Genomic DNA, 17098 nt, shown 5'->3' with positions numbered 1-17098 from the left:
GTATAATAATTTAATGGATATAGCCATTAATTTTGAGGGTTTTGTTGTTATTAATTTCTTTCTATAAATATAAATATGTGCTTTAAAAAAATAAAGAGTAAAGAAGGTTTCACAATGAAACCTAATGTCCACTGCAGCATTCTTTCTCTGCCTTTTGTCTTCCCCAGAAATTATCTCGTCACCCCGAAATCTCTGCCTCTCTGCTGCTTGCACAATTTGTACAATAGGCTTCAAGTTCCATCTTAAAATGTTACTCAAGAAAACCATGTTTTGATTTCCTAGTTTCTGAAATAATGACGTTAACATTTTCATACACTTCCTCCTTTTTTAATACACTTATTTCGGAGAAAATTGGTCAGTGATTTCACTACATTTTGTTATCACAGTTGGTGAAATTGCATTCTGTTCACTACTTGTGGTTCATTTTGTATGATCAGAATATATGTTGCTTCTGAATACTAAGAAGCAGTAAATGCTGTTTGTTCATGAATCCAAAGCCTCAACATGGCTACAGGTTAATTAATGCTCCCTAAAATCCTCTGTAGATTCTGTGTCATTCCAATCAAAATCCCAACACTCTTTATTTTTATTGTCAATTCTAAAATTTATGTGGAAAATAAAGAACTTCAAAGAGCCAAAACAACTTTGAACAAGATGAAAGTAGGAGGAATTGCCAGTAAATTTCAGCTTCCATTTCTCAGAGTGGATTTTTAATGGGAACTGCCAGTCCTTTACCAAACTCTGCCCCATCCTGTAAGCCATGACTACACTCTGTCCTCTAAGTCACAGTCTCAGTCCTGGGAAGGGTGGGGGCCTTCTGTTTAAGTGTTTTATTCCAGCCTCAGAAGTGATGACTCTCATTATTTCTAGTATTACATCTTCTTCAGAGTTTCTTTTTTCCTTCACCTCGTTGATCCCCCATTACTTAAATGTTTATGTTAAAATTTTTATAACAACATTAAACTGTGCAAATAACCATGTAATTCTGTCTTGTTGTGGTTTTAATATGTTTCCCAAAGTGTGGGTGCTGGAAGCAGTCAGCAAGGTAATAATATTTAGAGTTGGAACTTTTAAAATAAGTGATAATCCTTAAGAAGTATTGGATATTTGCTACGGGAATAGGCACATTATCAGAAGAGTGAGATATTTAGAAAAGTGACTTTGGCTCCCTCTTTCTGTTCCTTACATACTATCTTGTCTGTCATGATGTTTTGATTATGAGCACTATTAGATGACACATAAAAAGTCCCCTCGACAGATGCCAGCACCTTGAAATTGGACTTCCCAGCCTCCAAACCTATGAAAAATAAATTTATTTTCTTTATAAATTACCCACTCTGTAGTAGTCTCTTCTAGCAGCAAAAATGGATTAAGACCTATCTCCTGGTTGAACTCAATAGATATATTACTAAAAACCTAGAAACGAACCAAGTATACTACTATGCATCAGGGGCTGAATACATAAGTAACCTAGAACATCTGTAAAATGAAATAGCCATTTTAATAAAAAAAATGCACTGCTGATAATGTAATTATTTGGGTAAATGTTAAGACATAATCCCAAGTACAATAAGCCAGACCAAACAAAGAAACAAACAAAATTACCTACTATATATATATCTTTAAATTTATGACATTGTGAAAAAAAGTAATGATCAGGAATCACAGCAGTGATTTGAGAGGCAACTTTTGCGGTACCATTTTGGGGGCAAAGCAAATATTCTGAACTGTGTTTGTGAAAACGTTTCCAGGACTGCATTTATTTATCAATTTCATAGAACTGTATAATGAAAAATGGTGTATTTCAATATGAATAATATTGAAAAATACATTTTTAATACCAGGAATTGAACCCAGGGGTGCTTAACCACTGAGCCACATCCCCAGTCCTTTTTATATTTTATTTAGAGACAGGGTCTCACTGAGTTGCTAAGTGCCTTGCTAATCTGCTAAGGCTGGCTTTCAACTTGCCATTCCCCTGCCTCAGCCTCCTGAGTTGCTGGGGTTACAAGCATGTGCCACTGTGCCTTTGCTCATTATGAATAACTTTTGCCTCATCAGTACAAAACAAAAAGAAAAAAGAATCAATACTACTTAAATGAAATTATGGGTACAAAGTAATATTTATTACAGAATCTGTGGGTAGCTTTTTATGCATTCAAACTTTGGGGGTGAATGTCACTTAAAGGAGAATATTCCTAACCTGTTTTTATGGATTCTTCAGCAAAAGCTTGAAGTTCTGACTTATTTTAATTTTCTTTATATTGTGTACATGTTCTTCAGTTTTTTTCTTTCAAGTGAGACTATGTTATTTTATATTTAGCATTATTGTCAAATCATATTTTCCATATTTTCTAAGATTTTATTTCATTCTTTCTTGAAATATCATTTTTACAAAAATACAGCCTTTATGCCCTTCCCTAGTCTTGACTGGTAGTCTAGGTCTTCAGAACAAATGTCTTCTTTCTTTTTTATATCAATGGATCCAGTATCTCCTGCTTTTCATAGTTTTATTTTATTATCTCTTTTAGTTATTTTGCGAATAAATTTGCCACTATGTTCTCCAAATGATGAAGTCAGCTGAAATTCTTAAGACTTTAAATTATGTTTAATTGGAACTGTACACTGGTTTATAGATGTAGAGGGGATATAATATCCCATAGGAAATTAAGAATCTATTTTCTTCCAATTTCAGATATTAAAAATGAGATGACTAATATCTAATTGACTCTCATTCTTTAGTAGGTAAATTATATTTTTATCTTGAAGGTTTTCAGTTGATGCTTGAGAGCAATGTGCAGGGTGTTAATTTTCATATCTACTTTTGTTGGCTGTTCTGGAAGGTTGGTGAAGCCCTTTCACTTGAACACTTCTGCTTTCTGCTCAGGACAATTGCCTGCATCAAGTGCATTAATAGATTTTCCCCCTTCTGTTTCATTTAGAGTTTTTGTGATGCCTTGTCTTTTATCATGCTTGTTTTAATTTATATATTTTCTAGCAGCCTCCATCCTTGAAGTTAATCATTCCTTTCTCACCACCATCATTCTGTGAGTTGTTAAGAGTTACCATATTTGTGACAAATCATCATATGCCCTGGATACAATTTATTGGTCTGGGGGAACCATGTAAATCAAAAAAAAGGTCATTGAGTTCTTGGGATTTTTGAAATACAGTTCTCAAAAATTCTACAGCTGTTTTATTTCCCAGGACTGAATTTGGGGTTGTAAAACTTTAAGTTTTACATTACTGTGTTTTACATTACATTACATTAAGTTTTTCATTACTGTGCAGTTCAAGTTAAGATGAAGAATAAATTATATCTATACCAATATGTTTGTTGTCTCCATCTTCATCTGTAGCTCTAAAATCAACATCTGCATCTTTAAAATCAATATCTACATGAAATATTGCCCTATTTGTAGATCTACAGAAGCAGATTTCAACCAATGGCAATATCATCCCCAGAGTAAATCTGACTATTTTAACTAAGTTGGAGGTGCACTGGAATCTGGTAGGCAGAGGCCAGAGATGCTGATAAACACCACACTCTCACAGGGCAACCTCTTCCAATAGAGAATTATCCAGTGCAAAATGCCTAGAGTGTGAATCTTGAGAAACCCTAATCTAGAGTCAGGCCTTTTAAAAATGATAGTCGTATTTTCTCCCACTTAAGTATAAGTCACTCCTGTATTCTTGTTTCTGAGCATCCCTCATTGTCATTAAAATCCATTCCTATTTATACTAAGCTAATGCAAATTATTTTGATTTACCTCAACAAAGAACATATGAACTAAAATGATTCTTCTGTGTTTTATTGTGTCTTAAATAGTGGAATAGTGGCAGGTTGGACTGGGATTTGGCCCAGTAGTAGAGCAGTTGCCCAGCATGTGCAAGCCCCAGAGTTTGATTCCCAGAACCACAATAATCATGGCAGGTGTCTCAGTGTGGTTGATACTGTCTTTTCTCCAGTTGCCTTAAGGCTGATATTTGAAAGAATATCTGTTTTTAATGGTATTGAGAAAGTAGAATTACATAAAACTTATGTACTTTAATGTGTTCTTGTGGGTTTTGATTTTGAACATCCTAATATCTTTCTTCATGGTGTAAAAATGGGTTGAAATATATATTTAAAAAGAAAATTAATAATATAAAAATATAAGAATAAGGCTCTGTATGAAATTTAACAAAGTAAACCTCTTCAACTTTCAGAATTTATCATTATCAGCAGCCAAAATGTGTTCTGAATCAGAAAATAATGTCTGATCTGAAGACAATGTTATAGCTATAAGAACCAGAGAAATAAATTGTGGTTCCAGCAGTATATGGGATAAAAAGTGCTGTTTTATTTTTAATTTAAGATTTGAACTAATTTAATGACATACTGTTTAAGGAAATGATTAGTAAGAAAACACAGAGATAGAGGAAAGACAGAGAACATTACAAGACCAGGGTTTGTGAGTAGGTAATAGTAAGTAGGTTATAGCAGACAATGGAAGTGGTCAGTCATAGAAAGAATATGAAACAATAATCACAAGACTAGGTAAAAATGACAAAAATGGACTCAGAGATAAGTAAATGTTTTAGTCCATTTCCAGTTGCTGTACCAAAATGCCCCAAACTACATAACTTATGAAGAAATGTGGTTTATTCTGCTCTCAGTTCTGGAGGCACAGAAGTTGAGTATCAAGGGCCTGCATCTCATGAAGGCTTCTTGCTGCAGGATGACATGGTAGATGAAGCCATGTGACATAAGTGCCTGTAAGATCAAGGAACAGGTATGTTTGAAGAGAGAAGAGGACAAAGTGAGCCAGGCACTTTATAGTGAGCAGCTATTGAGAGAAATAATCCTTTGCTTTGATAATTAATCCAGTCCATGAGAAATCATTTAATCCCTGAGAAAGGTACAGCCTTGCAACATTAGCAATTAGAGTAATTTTTTTTAAAAAAAGTATAATTAATATGATAAGATATAAATTGGTATCACATAAAATGCCTAAATAAAGTGATACAAGGCAAAAAATGTAGGATAGGATGCCGCAGTCTGGCTGGGCACACAATCACGAGCCACCACACAGCTTGTAGATTCAAACAGCAACTCTTTATTCCCGAACTCACACCAGCCGTCTACAATCACGTTCTGGGGAAATCCACGTTCTCTGCCCAAATCCACCTCCACTGGGCTTCTGTCTCCCAAAATATACTGTCTGAATCCCGTGAGAACTCAAGGGGAACTCAGGCAGCAGGATACGCCCTATTCCCAGCAGGAATAATCTTAAACCTTAAACCTGGAACCTAAACTGGGAACGCCCTAATCCGCCCTGGTCCTTGAGCAAGGTCACCTACANCCCGTCATCGGTAGTCCAATGCAATAATAGGGTATTGTTACTTACATGGTAGATACCTACTCAACGGTATCAATAATCATTTTAAATCTGAACAGTCTAAGTATCAGAATAGACAGAAAGTAAGGCTTAACTATATATTGCCAATAAGAAATCCATTAAAGGACTGGAGAAAACACCATAATAACAATAATCAAAAAGAAGCTGAAATAACTATATAAATTTCAGACAAAGCAGACTTTAGAAAAAAGGAAACATAGTTAGTTATAAAGAATAGCACTGAATCATAACAAAGATGTAATTTTTTCAAGGTAATAAATAATCTTTAACATATGTACATCTAACAACTGAGTACAAAACTGTCTGTATAACCGGGAGCAACAGACAATCCACTGATACTGTTGGAGACTATCTTACACTGTTCAGGTAGCTGAGTTAATTCTGGAGGCAGGGAAGTCAATGAAAAAGGTGTTCACAGATTCACTGGTAAGGACCAGTTTCCTGGTTCCTACATGGTCTTTTTTGCGGTGTCCTCACATGGGATATAGTAGGGATGTCCCTGGAGACAAGGGAATCTCTTTCCTAAGGGGAACAATGCATTCTTAGAGGCTCTGACCTCATCACCTAATTGTCTCTCAAATACCCACCTAAATTTACCTACACTGTGAGTATCAGGTTTCAACACATGGACTGAGGGGTTAACAGAAACACTGCATCTAGAGAAGAGGTTTTAACAGCCTTGTGTTTTTGCTTGATAAGATCAGACAGGCAGAAAATAAACACAAGTATAATTGACTTCAATAGCATTATTAATCAGCTTGGTCTAATTTATAACATACTCCATTCAAAAACAGGAGAATATACATTCTTCTCAAGTTCACAAAGAACTTTTACCAAGATAGACCACTATTTGAGGCATCAGAATGGAAAACCTTACCACATTGGGGTTAATTAGAAACTAAAAGACAAATGAAAATTTCTGTAACATTTAGAGATTGAACAATTTACTTATAGGTAATACATAAATGAAAGAAATTTCAGATGATATTCAGTTGGGATTTTACATCATGTACAACCAGAAGAGTGAGAAATTATACTCCATCTGTATATCTATATATGAAAGTGCATTCTACTGCTATGTATAACTAATTAGAACAAATTTAAAAAACTAAAAAAAGATCTAACCTGAAAAAATACAACCAAAATACAATTTAAAATTTCTGTAAAGCTGTGAAAAAAGTGCTTAAAAGATAATGTATAGCACTGATGTATAAAACTAAAAAGAGAAATATCTGAAGTTTGTAATTCAAGGTTCCAAGTTTAGTAAGTAAGAGAAGAGCAAATTAACCCTAAATATTACAGAAGAAATGAAATAATAAAAATTAAAGCAGAAATCAATAAAATGGAAAAAAAGACACTAATAGGGAAAATCAATGAAATCATTGATTTTGAAGTCTTGAAAAGATCAATAACATTAACAAAATCATAGTCAAAGTAACTAAGATTTTAAAAAAAAGACACAAGTTGTCAGCATCAGAAATGAAAATTTCATCATAACTAGTGATTCCGAGGACATTAAACGGACAATGAAGGAACACTATGAATAACACTACGATTACAAGTGTGATCCTGTGGAGTTCACAGTGAAGTAAAATGATTGCATTGAGTGACCTCATGTTGTATTATGACTCCATCTTGTACTGTGGATGTTTCTCTAAAGACAGATCTTGTAAAGAAAGAGGGTGTAGGGAAATTTAAAATAGCATGTGCTATACACAGCCAATTACTTACCACAATTCTGCAAGCAGAACTTTTCCAAGAAAATTATGATAGTATCCAGGAAGGAAAATTAGACAGGAGAAGAACATCTTGTATTTTTATAGTTAAATTTCCTGCTTGCTGACACTTATGGCTGCTTGCTGATCACCAGAAAAGAAGACAGGAATCCAGTGGCTTGTTAACTTGGCTTGCTCATGACTTATACTACTCCATAAGTTAGTTTTCCTTTATTTTACTGAGACAGCAGATACTTTATTTAATTTGACTCATTTCTTGATAATTACTAAATTTTGAAGAAGAAAATTACTAAAATTGGAAGAAGAAAAAAATAGCCTGAGGGATGCTGGATTACTTCAAAATTATATGAATATGTAATATCATTAAAAAGTACTAGGTCAAGATAATTTCATAATGAACTTCAATAACATTTTTCTTCACTATATTCCAAAAAATAGAAGCAGAGGGATCACTTCCTAATTCTTTCTATGAGGTCAGAGATTATTGTAATATTAAAATCACAAGAAGACATTATATTAAATGAAAAGTACAAAACCACCACATTATGTGTCATGGACACATATGCAAGGAATCTGAAAATCTTGACAAAAATTCCCTGAAATACATTAAAAAGCATGCACCAAAACTATAGGATGTTTTGCCATTCATGCTATAGTGATTTGTAATTAATCAGTGTGACCCAACATATCAACAGATTGAATCAGAAAATTGTGTGATTATATGAATTGATACAGAAAAAGTCATTTAACAAAATCAATATTCCTTCATGACTGAAACTCTCAGCAAAGTAGTAATAGAGAGGAACTTCCTAACTTGTTAAAAAACAATTTGAAAACAAAATATGGTAAACATCATGTTTAATGATGAAAAATCAAAATCTTTTCAAATTGGATCAGGAACAAGACAAGGACATTTTCTCTAACCAGTACTTTTCAACCTCATACTGGAAATCCTATTAATGCAAAAAGTTAAGTAAGTTAAATCCATAAAGATTGAAAAGAAGGAATAAAACTATCTTTCTTTGCAGATAACATTATTTTCCATGTATTGACTCTATAAAAAATTGACAAAAAATATTCTGAAACTAATACTAAAACAAAGCAATGAGATGCAATTTAAATATCAAAACATTCATTTATTTTTTCATATACTTATAATAGAAAATTCAAATTTTGAATAAGACAAATGCAATGTTATTTACAACAGCACTAAAACACAAACAACTGTGTTATAACTTAATATATCATATGACTATTTATGGAAAACTAACATGCTTAGGCAAGAAATAAAACATCTTTAAAAAAAATGAAGGTGATTCCTTTTTATGGTTTGGAAGGTTCAATATAAGAAATGACATCAGTTATTTTAAGTTTGAAATTCATAGCCCTTCAAGTTATTTTTTTAAAGTGATTCTAAAGTTAGTAAGACAGCAAAAGGTCCTAAATTTGTCAAAGTGATACTAATATACAACAAAATCAGGAGAGTCATAATACCGATTTTAAGGACTTACCATGAAGTTTCAGTAGTGAGGACAGAATGTTACTAGTAAAAGAGTAAGGAAATAGGTGGAATGAAATCAACCCACACAGGTATAGACAACTGAATGTTTTACAAAGAGGCAAAGGGAATTCAATATGGAAAGGATGTTCTTCAACCAGTGGAACTTGACAATTGACCATCCATATGTCCCACTTGACCCCTCAGAAAAAAGAAACACTTTATACCTTAAAAAATCAGCTAAGAAATGTATACTTAAAAGTAAAAATATAAGACTCATAAAGGAAGCCATGGATAAAAATATATGTAGCCTGGCTTTTTGTATTAAATTTTAGATAAAATACCAAAGTACCATCCATTAGAAGAAAAATAGCTAAGTTGTATTTGGTTAAAATTAAAAATGAGTCTCTGAGACTCAAGAAAATGAAAAGAAAAGCCATATGTGGGCAAAATCTTTACAAAACTTATCTCTAATGAAAGATTTTTTTTTAATGTACAATGAACACTTTAATATCAACAGTAATAAAATGAGGAAGTCTATTAAAAACACAGGAAATAAAAGGTATAATCACCTTACCAATGAAAACATACAAACGACAAGTAATATATGAAAAGATGTTCAACATCATTGATTGTTAGGAACTACAAATTTATACCCCACAGGACTCATAATGACTAATCACTAAAAAAAATAATAATTCTATTTGCTGAAGAGGAAGTGGAGCAATAGGAGATCTCATTACATGCTGATGGGACTGTAAACTAGTCCAGATATTTTGGAAGACAGTTTGGCAGTTGCAAATGGAACTAAACATAGTCTTACCACATGACCCAGCAATATCATTCAGGAATTTGTTCCACTGATTTGAAAACATGTCCACAAAAAACCTCCACGAAAATGCCTAATAGGAGCTACAGTCACAAATTACAAAAACCAGTAGTAACCTATAATCTTTTTAATGGGCAAATGTATTTAAAAAACACAACAAACTATTCAGCGATAGAAATGGGCAAATGTGTTATCAAGACATGGAAATAATGGATGATGCTTAAATGTGAATTGTTAAGTGGAAGAAACCAGTCTGAAAAGGCTACAGACTGTATGACTCCAATTTAATGATTATACATAAAATGAAATAGAGTCAATAAAAAGGTCAATGGTTCCTGGGGGTTCAATGTGAGGGAGGTGGGGTGTGGTGTTTAAATAAAGCACATGGGAGATTTTAGGGCAGTCTGTCCATTCTGCATAACACCGGACTGAACGGATACACAAAACTATGCATTTGTTAAGTGCCAAAAAAGTTTACAGCACAAGAGTAAATTCCAGTGTTCATAAATTTAAAAAAAATACTTAAGAGAGGATGGTATCACAGGATGGGAATGCAGAAAGTGAAAAAATAAATCTAATTATTACAAATCTCTGAAACAGCATCCCTGAATAAATTGGGTCAGGAGGGAAGGTGCTGAACTATGTAATCTTAGGTGTGAGTGGAGTCTATAAGAATAAAGACAGAAGGAAGTGTACAAATGTATGATAATCTAGATTATAAGTTGTTTCCCACTGAGTTATGTATTAACAATTATGAAACCATTATCCATGTACACAGGAATTGGATAATTACACAGTTAGATAAATGGGTAGAAATAGTAGACTGTAGATTGGAGTGAGAGGTAAGAAGTAATCAAAACAAGGAAGCAAGAATGACTTATGTAGCAATGGATTAGACCTGAATTCATCAATGTCAATTCATGTTTAACTTAATATGACATAAATAGCTACCACTAGAGCTACATATGAATAAATACACTGTTAATACATATGTATGTGTATGTGTGCATATATGTATATATCTACATCTTATATAGATATTTCCTTATTCTGTCAAGCTGATTTAAGAGAGCCTGGAAATAAAGACACTCCATTAGCAATGAACCACTTAGTACCTATATCTTCATTTTTCATTTTTATCTCAAATTTAAACAAAGAAGTCAACAAAGCAGAACTCTTCAAATAAATGACTGATTTTAGAACTGAAGCACAAAACATACAAGATTCCTCTTGAACATGTTTATTTTTTCGGAAAGTTCTCAGAATACCCCCCCCCACACACACACACACAGAGTGATGCAGATATATCAAGGAGGTGTAGAAATCAACTGAAAGAGCTTCCAATGGTCAAAGTCAGAACCATTTGTGAAAGTTTACTTCTTAAATTAAAACTGGATCGTAGCCCAAAGTATAAACTAAATACCCTCAAGTCCATAATGTTATAAATAAATGTTTGAATAAATGGGGGAGAAGACACAAATCTCTCCTGTGGCAGAATTTAAAATCGTTTATGTAGATACCCACCCTCATTGAACTGTAGCATTATTCCTTACTTCTTAAATGTGGGATGTATAGAGTGGCTTCCTTCCACTAGAGCATGGTATGGAGAAATGAGGGGAAAGTAACTTGTGATAGATATACCTGGTGAGCACCACACCAGCCAGGTGATGAAGAGCAATGCCAACCGTAAGTCAGACTGGTGTTATAAACGCTTGATAGGTTGTGATGAGAATGATACTTTTCCTTTGTAATTCTCCTCTGGGAAACCCATACCCCAATCTAATTGTGCGAAAGAATATAAAATTTCAATAGAAACAGAAGCCTCCAATATACTAGATCACTATTGCTCAAAACTAGCAAGAGGAACAAAAGCTAGGGGAATCTGAGAAATGGTCATGCACCATGACAGCTAACTGTGAAGTCATAACCCAGAATGGGACCATGAACAGATAAAAGTGTGGTAAGTAAAATATAAGAAAATATGAATAAAAAACAGATTTTAGTCAATGATGATATATCAATATTGGTCACTGACTGTACCAAATATGCCATACTATTGTAAGATCAAAATTTCAGGAAGTTGGTTTACAGGACTTATGAGAACTCTCTTTATTACCTTTATAATTTTTCTATACAATTAAAGGAGTTCTAGAAATAAAATTTATGAGAAAAATAAAGTTATTAAACTTAAACTCTGCTCTTCATTCTTAAACTAATATTTAAGATAGCTTATAATTTCAAGGCAATGAGCATTCATAAATATATCTTGTTAAGATGTTCTTAACGGTTCAACCTTTGCCATTCGTGGTTATCACTGATAAGCAGTTTTACTTCTTTCCTCCTCAACATATCTTTACCTTGTAATTAAAATAAAATGAGTCACAAAAAATAAAACTGCCACAAAAATGCTATTTAATGATATTGACGAGTGGCTTTGGAATGCTAATAACCTTCACTGATTTGTCACTGAATTTCTTGAAATGTTGCCAGACTATTTTTATTGAACATAAATACATCCTTACATTGTTCTCAGAACTATATAGATATGCATAATGTTTATTTCTGTGCTTAAAAGTTAGACTGATCTGGGCATGTGGTACACTCCTGTAATCCCAGTAACTTGGGAGGCTGACGCAGGAGAATCAAAGACAGCCTCATCAACTTTGGGAGACACTAAGCAACTCAGTGAGACTCTGCCTCTAAATAAAATTCAAGAAAGGGATTGGCATGTGGCTCAGTGGTTAAGTGCCCTTGAGTTAAATCCCTTGGTACCTCCCTCAAAAAAAAAGTTAGACTAAGTGTCATTTTTGTTAAATATCCTAACTTTACATAAAATACATTTTGAAGCTTTTCTACATAATTTAGACTACTACAAGAAAAAATATCCTCTATTTAATATAACAATCTCCAATGTCTTATAAAACTACTGATGTTCTAATATTATAATGAAACAAAGACTAAATTCTTAATTTGGAGATGGTAAGACATAGGTGAAATACAAATCCTTTATATTATCACTAAACACTTTTTCATTGTTGTTGGTGGTGGTAATTTTGATTTTATTGTTTGTGGTGATGGTAGTAATGATAATGGCATTGTCATGCACAATGCAGGTGATGCTATTTGTGGTGGTGGTGATGGGTTTGGGTGATGCTGTTCTTTAATTAGTGGTTGATGCCAGGGTTGGTAGTGGTTGTGGTGTAACTTAATAAATGTAAAAACAAAAAGAAGTGCTATGAATTATTCTAACCATGGAGTCTAAAATCACTAAGAGATTAAATTTATAAGGTAAAATCTTGGTTGCTACACTATTTCTCAGAACAGAATTATTGTACTGAGACATTTGTAAATGTAGGCTTTGGGAATCTCTTCACACTGGGCATTAGTTTTATTGGTCATACCTTGTAGTAACATCTTTGCTACAGTATAGAAGGTTCATACACTTACATTTATTAGGCTTCCTTTAGCATCAGTCTGGTCTTTGACATACTACTTTAGTGCAAGGCATTAGAGAAAAAAATATAGCATGCTCCAATTTCTTGTAGGTGCATTTAGTTACATTTTTGAGTTTAGCATGTGTACTCTGACAGGAGAAAGATACTAGGTCACTTGGGTCATTATCAAAAATGAAATGCTTTTCAGTCTAAAGATTCTCTCTCCAGGTATGCAACACCATAATATCCTCAAACATTTTGGCTAAATAGATATGGAGAAGATCTTAAGGCAATGTTAAAACTTTTCTTATATAATGGAGGAGGATTAGAGAAGATCACTACAGGACATGGATTTAATTAATAAATACAATGATAAAAGGAAAGGCAGACAAAAATAAATGTTGAGATCAGAATTCAACAACCTAAACTTTAGAAAATCCATGTGACAGTGAAGTACCTACATGCTTTGGGTCTTGCTTATTACAAACATAAAATAGTTCACTCTCTGATTTGGACAAACTTAGATCGCTTTTGAGAAGCCTACATTTACAATTTGTCTCTATACAATAATTCTCTTTTGAGAAATATTGTAGCAACCAAGATGTTGCCTTATAAGTTTAATCTCTTAGTGATTCTAGGCTCCATGGTTAGAATAATTTGTAGCGCTTTTTTTTATTTTTATATTTTTAAATTATACCACAACCCCTGTTATAATTTGGATGTGATATGTCTCCCAAAAATCTCCTGTTAATTCAGGAATGTTCAGATATAAAATGAACCAGTCGTGAGAGCTGCAACCTCATCAGTCTATCTACTTTTGAATGGACTGACTGTGTAGGTGAAGCATGGCTGGAGGGGGTGGGTCATTGGGACCTACCATGGAAGGTACATCTGCTCTCAAGACACACATTCCCCACCTCCTTCCATGCTGCCATGAGGAGATTAGCATCCCTCTGCCAACACTCTTCCCCCATGATATGCTAACTCACTTTAGGACCAGAGCATTAGAATCATCCAACTGTGGACTGAGACCTCTGAAACCATGAGCTCCAAATAAAATTTTCCTCCTCTAAGTTGATCTCTGTGGGTATTTTGGTCAAGTGATGAAAAGACTAACTAAAACATGGTCCTCAGGTCATTGGGGATTGTGAGACCCCAGTGCCTTCCTCCCTCCACTTTGGCTTCCTGTTCCTGAGGTGAGCAATTTTGTTCCAAAATATGCTCCCATCATGATTTGCTGCCTCACTGAAGGCCCCAAATAATGGGGCCATTGATCATAAACTGGAACTTCTAAAACCTTTTCTCTTTACAAGTTAATTATCTTGGATGTATCACAACAGCTATGTAAATCAAATATAATACAAATCTTGCATTAAATAACTGAAGAAATCATATAATATTTCTATTCTCTGATAGAGTATTTCTTATTCAGATTAGAAGAGATTGTATAGTTCAGTGTACATTTAAAAAAATACTATAAACACTGAGGGAAGACAGGAAGAAGTAAGGCACCGGGCTCTGGATTAATAGTTTATGGTTGGAATAGGACATTTTTAGCTCGATTAATTATGGCTCAGAATATATTATCCTGAAAAACATACCTACACTTTTACCACCACTAATTACTTCCATATAGTAACTAGCATGGAAACATTGATTTAACAAGTGAGCAAAAGAGAGGTATGTGGTGGGAGAGCAAGAAAAACACAGGAGAATGGGAGAGGCCATATAATATATTTTTCCTACTTGGTCTTTTAATTTGAAATTGAGTTTCTTGAAAAAGAGGAGTAAAAATCTCAGTGATATTCAGGACAAGGACAATCATGGAGCTACAGAAGTTGTTAGAAAGAGATTTCTGTCAAAATGCAACATCAACAGAGTTCTTTGGTTCTTCAGTAAAACAGGGTTTGGAAGAAGGTGATCTCCTTTTCTCATGCATAGAGTCTAGAATCAATAAAGGAATTGGATGTTTATGCCACATCTGTATAATGCAGAGGGTCACATAATATCCAGTGACACTGAGCAACACTCAATGGCCAAAGTACCTTCTGTGCCAAAGAGAAGAAAGAATAAAGAGATGGACAATTTGATAGGGATAGTGTACATTATTAGTCAGTTTACAGAAGATTATGCTGAAGTAACTAAACATTCCTAAACTCAGTTAACTAAGACTACAGTGTACTCTTTTAGGTTCTAAAACTTTATATGGCTCTGACAAAGTATTTTTCCTCCTCTAGGTTATTCAAGGCTCTGGGATGATGGAAGTTTCACTTTGACACAGACCTCTATAACCTTTTCATTACCAATAGAAAGCAGCTTGGTAACATATGTAGTGTCTCTTATGTTTCCAGAGACAGTAAGAAATCATGTCTATTTCATTGATTGACTCAAGTCAAATAGCCACTTCTGCCCTCTCTGAGAGTCAAAGTTTTAAATCTTTTCATGTGCCTGGAAGACAAAGATGTGAAAATATTGGGCAAATAGAACTTATTGCTTCCAGTTTATCACAGTAATTGAATGACTTTGAGCACATGATATACATTCATTTTGGACCCCAGAAATAGATAAAAAAAGACTGTTCATTAACTTTCTTCATACGTGTTTAAGTTAGCGAGTCTCCTGCAAACATAAATTAGCTGCACAAAATTGTGTGCAGTCAAAAGTTGGCGAAGCATGGGACATTTGTATTCCATATGCTTTTGAGATTTTATTTGAATAAGAAGTACTATAGAAAAAAATAAAAGTAATCTAATTAGAGAATTTTTTGAAACTAAGATGTTTGCATTATTACGTAACTCAAAAAATCATGATGCAATTATTGTATATAGCATTTTACCTTTGTGACAATATTCTCTTCTTCAAGATCACAATAAAAAACGGATGACCTCTATGTCTTCAATGATGGAGAGAGAATGAGAAAAAAGAAGCTAACTTGGATCTAATTTAGCAGGATTTAAAACCAGCTGTTTATTTCATTCAAACTAAATTAGCTGAGTAAATGGCCAATGTATAAGATTCAAAATATTATGTGTGAAATGACCAAGGGAATATCATTTCATGAGAATTTTCTTTAAAAGTGATTTCTATAAGTTAACACATAAGAGGCCTTATGATGGCATTTCTCTGTAGGGAACTAGAAATACAGTCACTGAAAATGAATATAATCATATACCTGGGCTGGGGACGTGGCTCAAGCGGTAGCGCGCTCACCTGGTATGCGTGCGGCCTGGGTTTGATCCTCAGCACCACATACAAACAAAGATGTTGTGTCCGCCGAGAACTAAAAAATAAATATTAAAAAAAAATTCTCTCTCTCTCTCTCTCTCAAAAAAAAAAAATCATGTATCTACAAAATATTCCAAAGGCAAAACCCATATTACTTATTTAAAATCCCAAAGTTGCTGTAAGGAAAGGCGCCTGTGAAGTAACCTAGAGTTTTTCAATTCGCTCTTTCTTTTCATCTTCGTGGCAAAGCAAAGAGAAAGGTATATGTCTAGGGGAGGGTATATTTTCTGGGTGTGACACTGTAGAAATCATAGTTAAGTCTTGGAAGCCAATGGGTATGTGCATGGAAACCCTTTGGAGAAACTGGCTGATATTCTTATGCTGGATTCCATCTCAGGCTAGAGACATAATGAACAGTGAGGTGTCTTAGACACTCACTAACTAACCTCTTATAAAGATCTTAAAGTAGCAGTGTGCTTATATCCCTGTTGTGTACGGGGTATTTGTAGACCGATTTTTGTTTCTTGTTCATGTTTTGTGAATGCTACTTCATTAGATGTGCCTTCTGTCTTGGAAATAAGAGAGTTTAGGTTGATTTTTCTTCTTAGCTTGACTATGACTTCTGTTTTTATCAGGAGATTTTCCAATGCATGATTATTGTGGAAAATTTTAAGAAACTGAGAGACTTTCTGGGAACTAATTGGCTGTTGTCACAATTTCTATATTTTCATAACCAGTGTCTGGATTTTTTTTTGCTATGATATTGTTATTTGGATGGAAAATGATGCAAAAAATATCAAATGTTTCTTTATTTTGCTTAAATGACTGCCAGATATTAAGCAATCATTAGAATGTACTTCCTTTAAAAAAAAAAAAACAGACCATGATCAAGTAATCATTACCACAAAAATTATTACCACAGTAAATAGGACTACTAGCTCAATCACACCCTTAAGCAAGCACATCCAAAGCTC

This window comes from Marmota marmota, unplaced genomic scaffold (assembly GCF_001458135.2).
Source record: "Marmota marmota marmota unplaced genomic scaffold, marMar, whole genome shotgun sequence".
In the NCBI taxonomy this organism is placed as follows: Eukaryota; Metazoa; Chordata; class Mammalia; order Rodentia; family Sciuridae; genus Marmota; species Marmota marmota.
Note: the sequence above shows the minus strand (reverse complement) of the source record.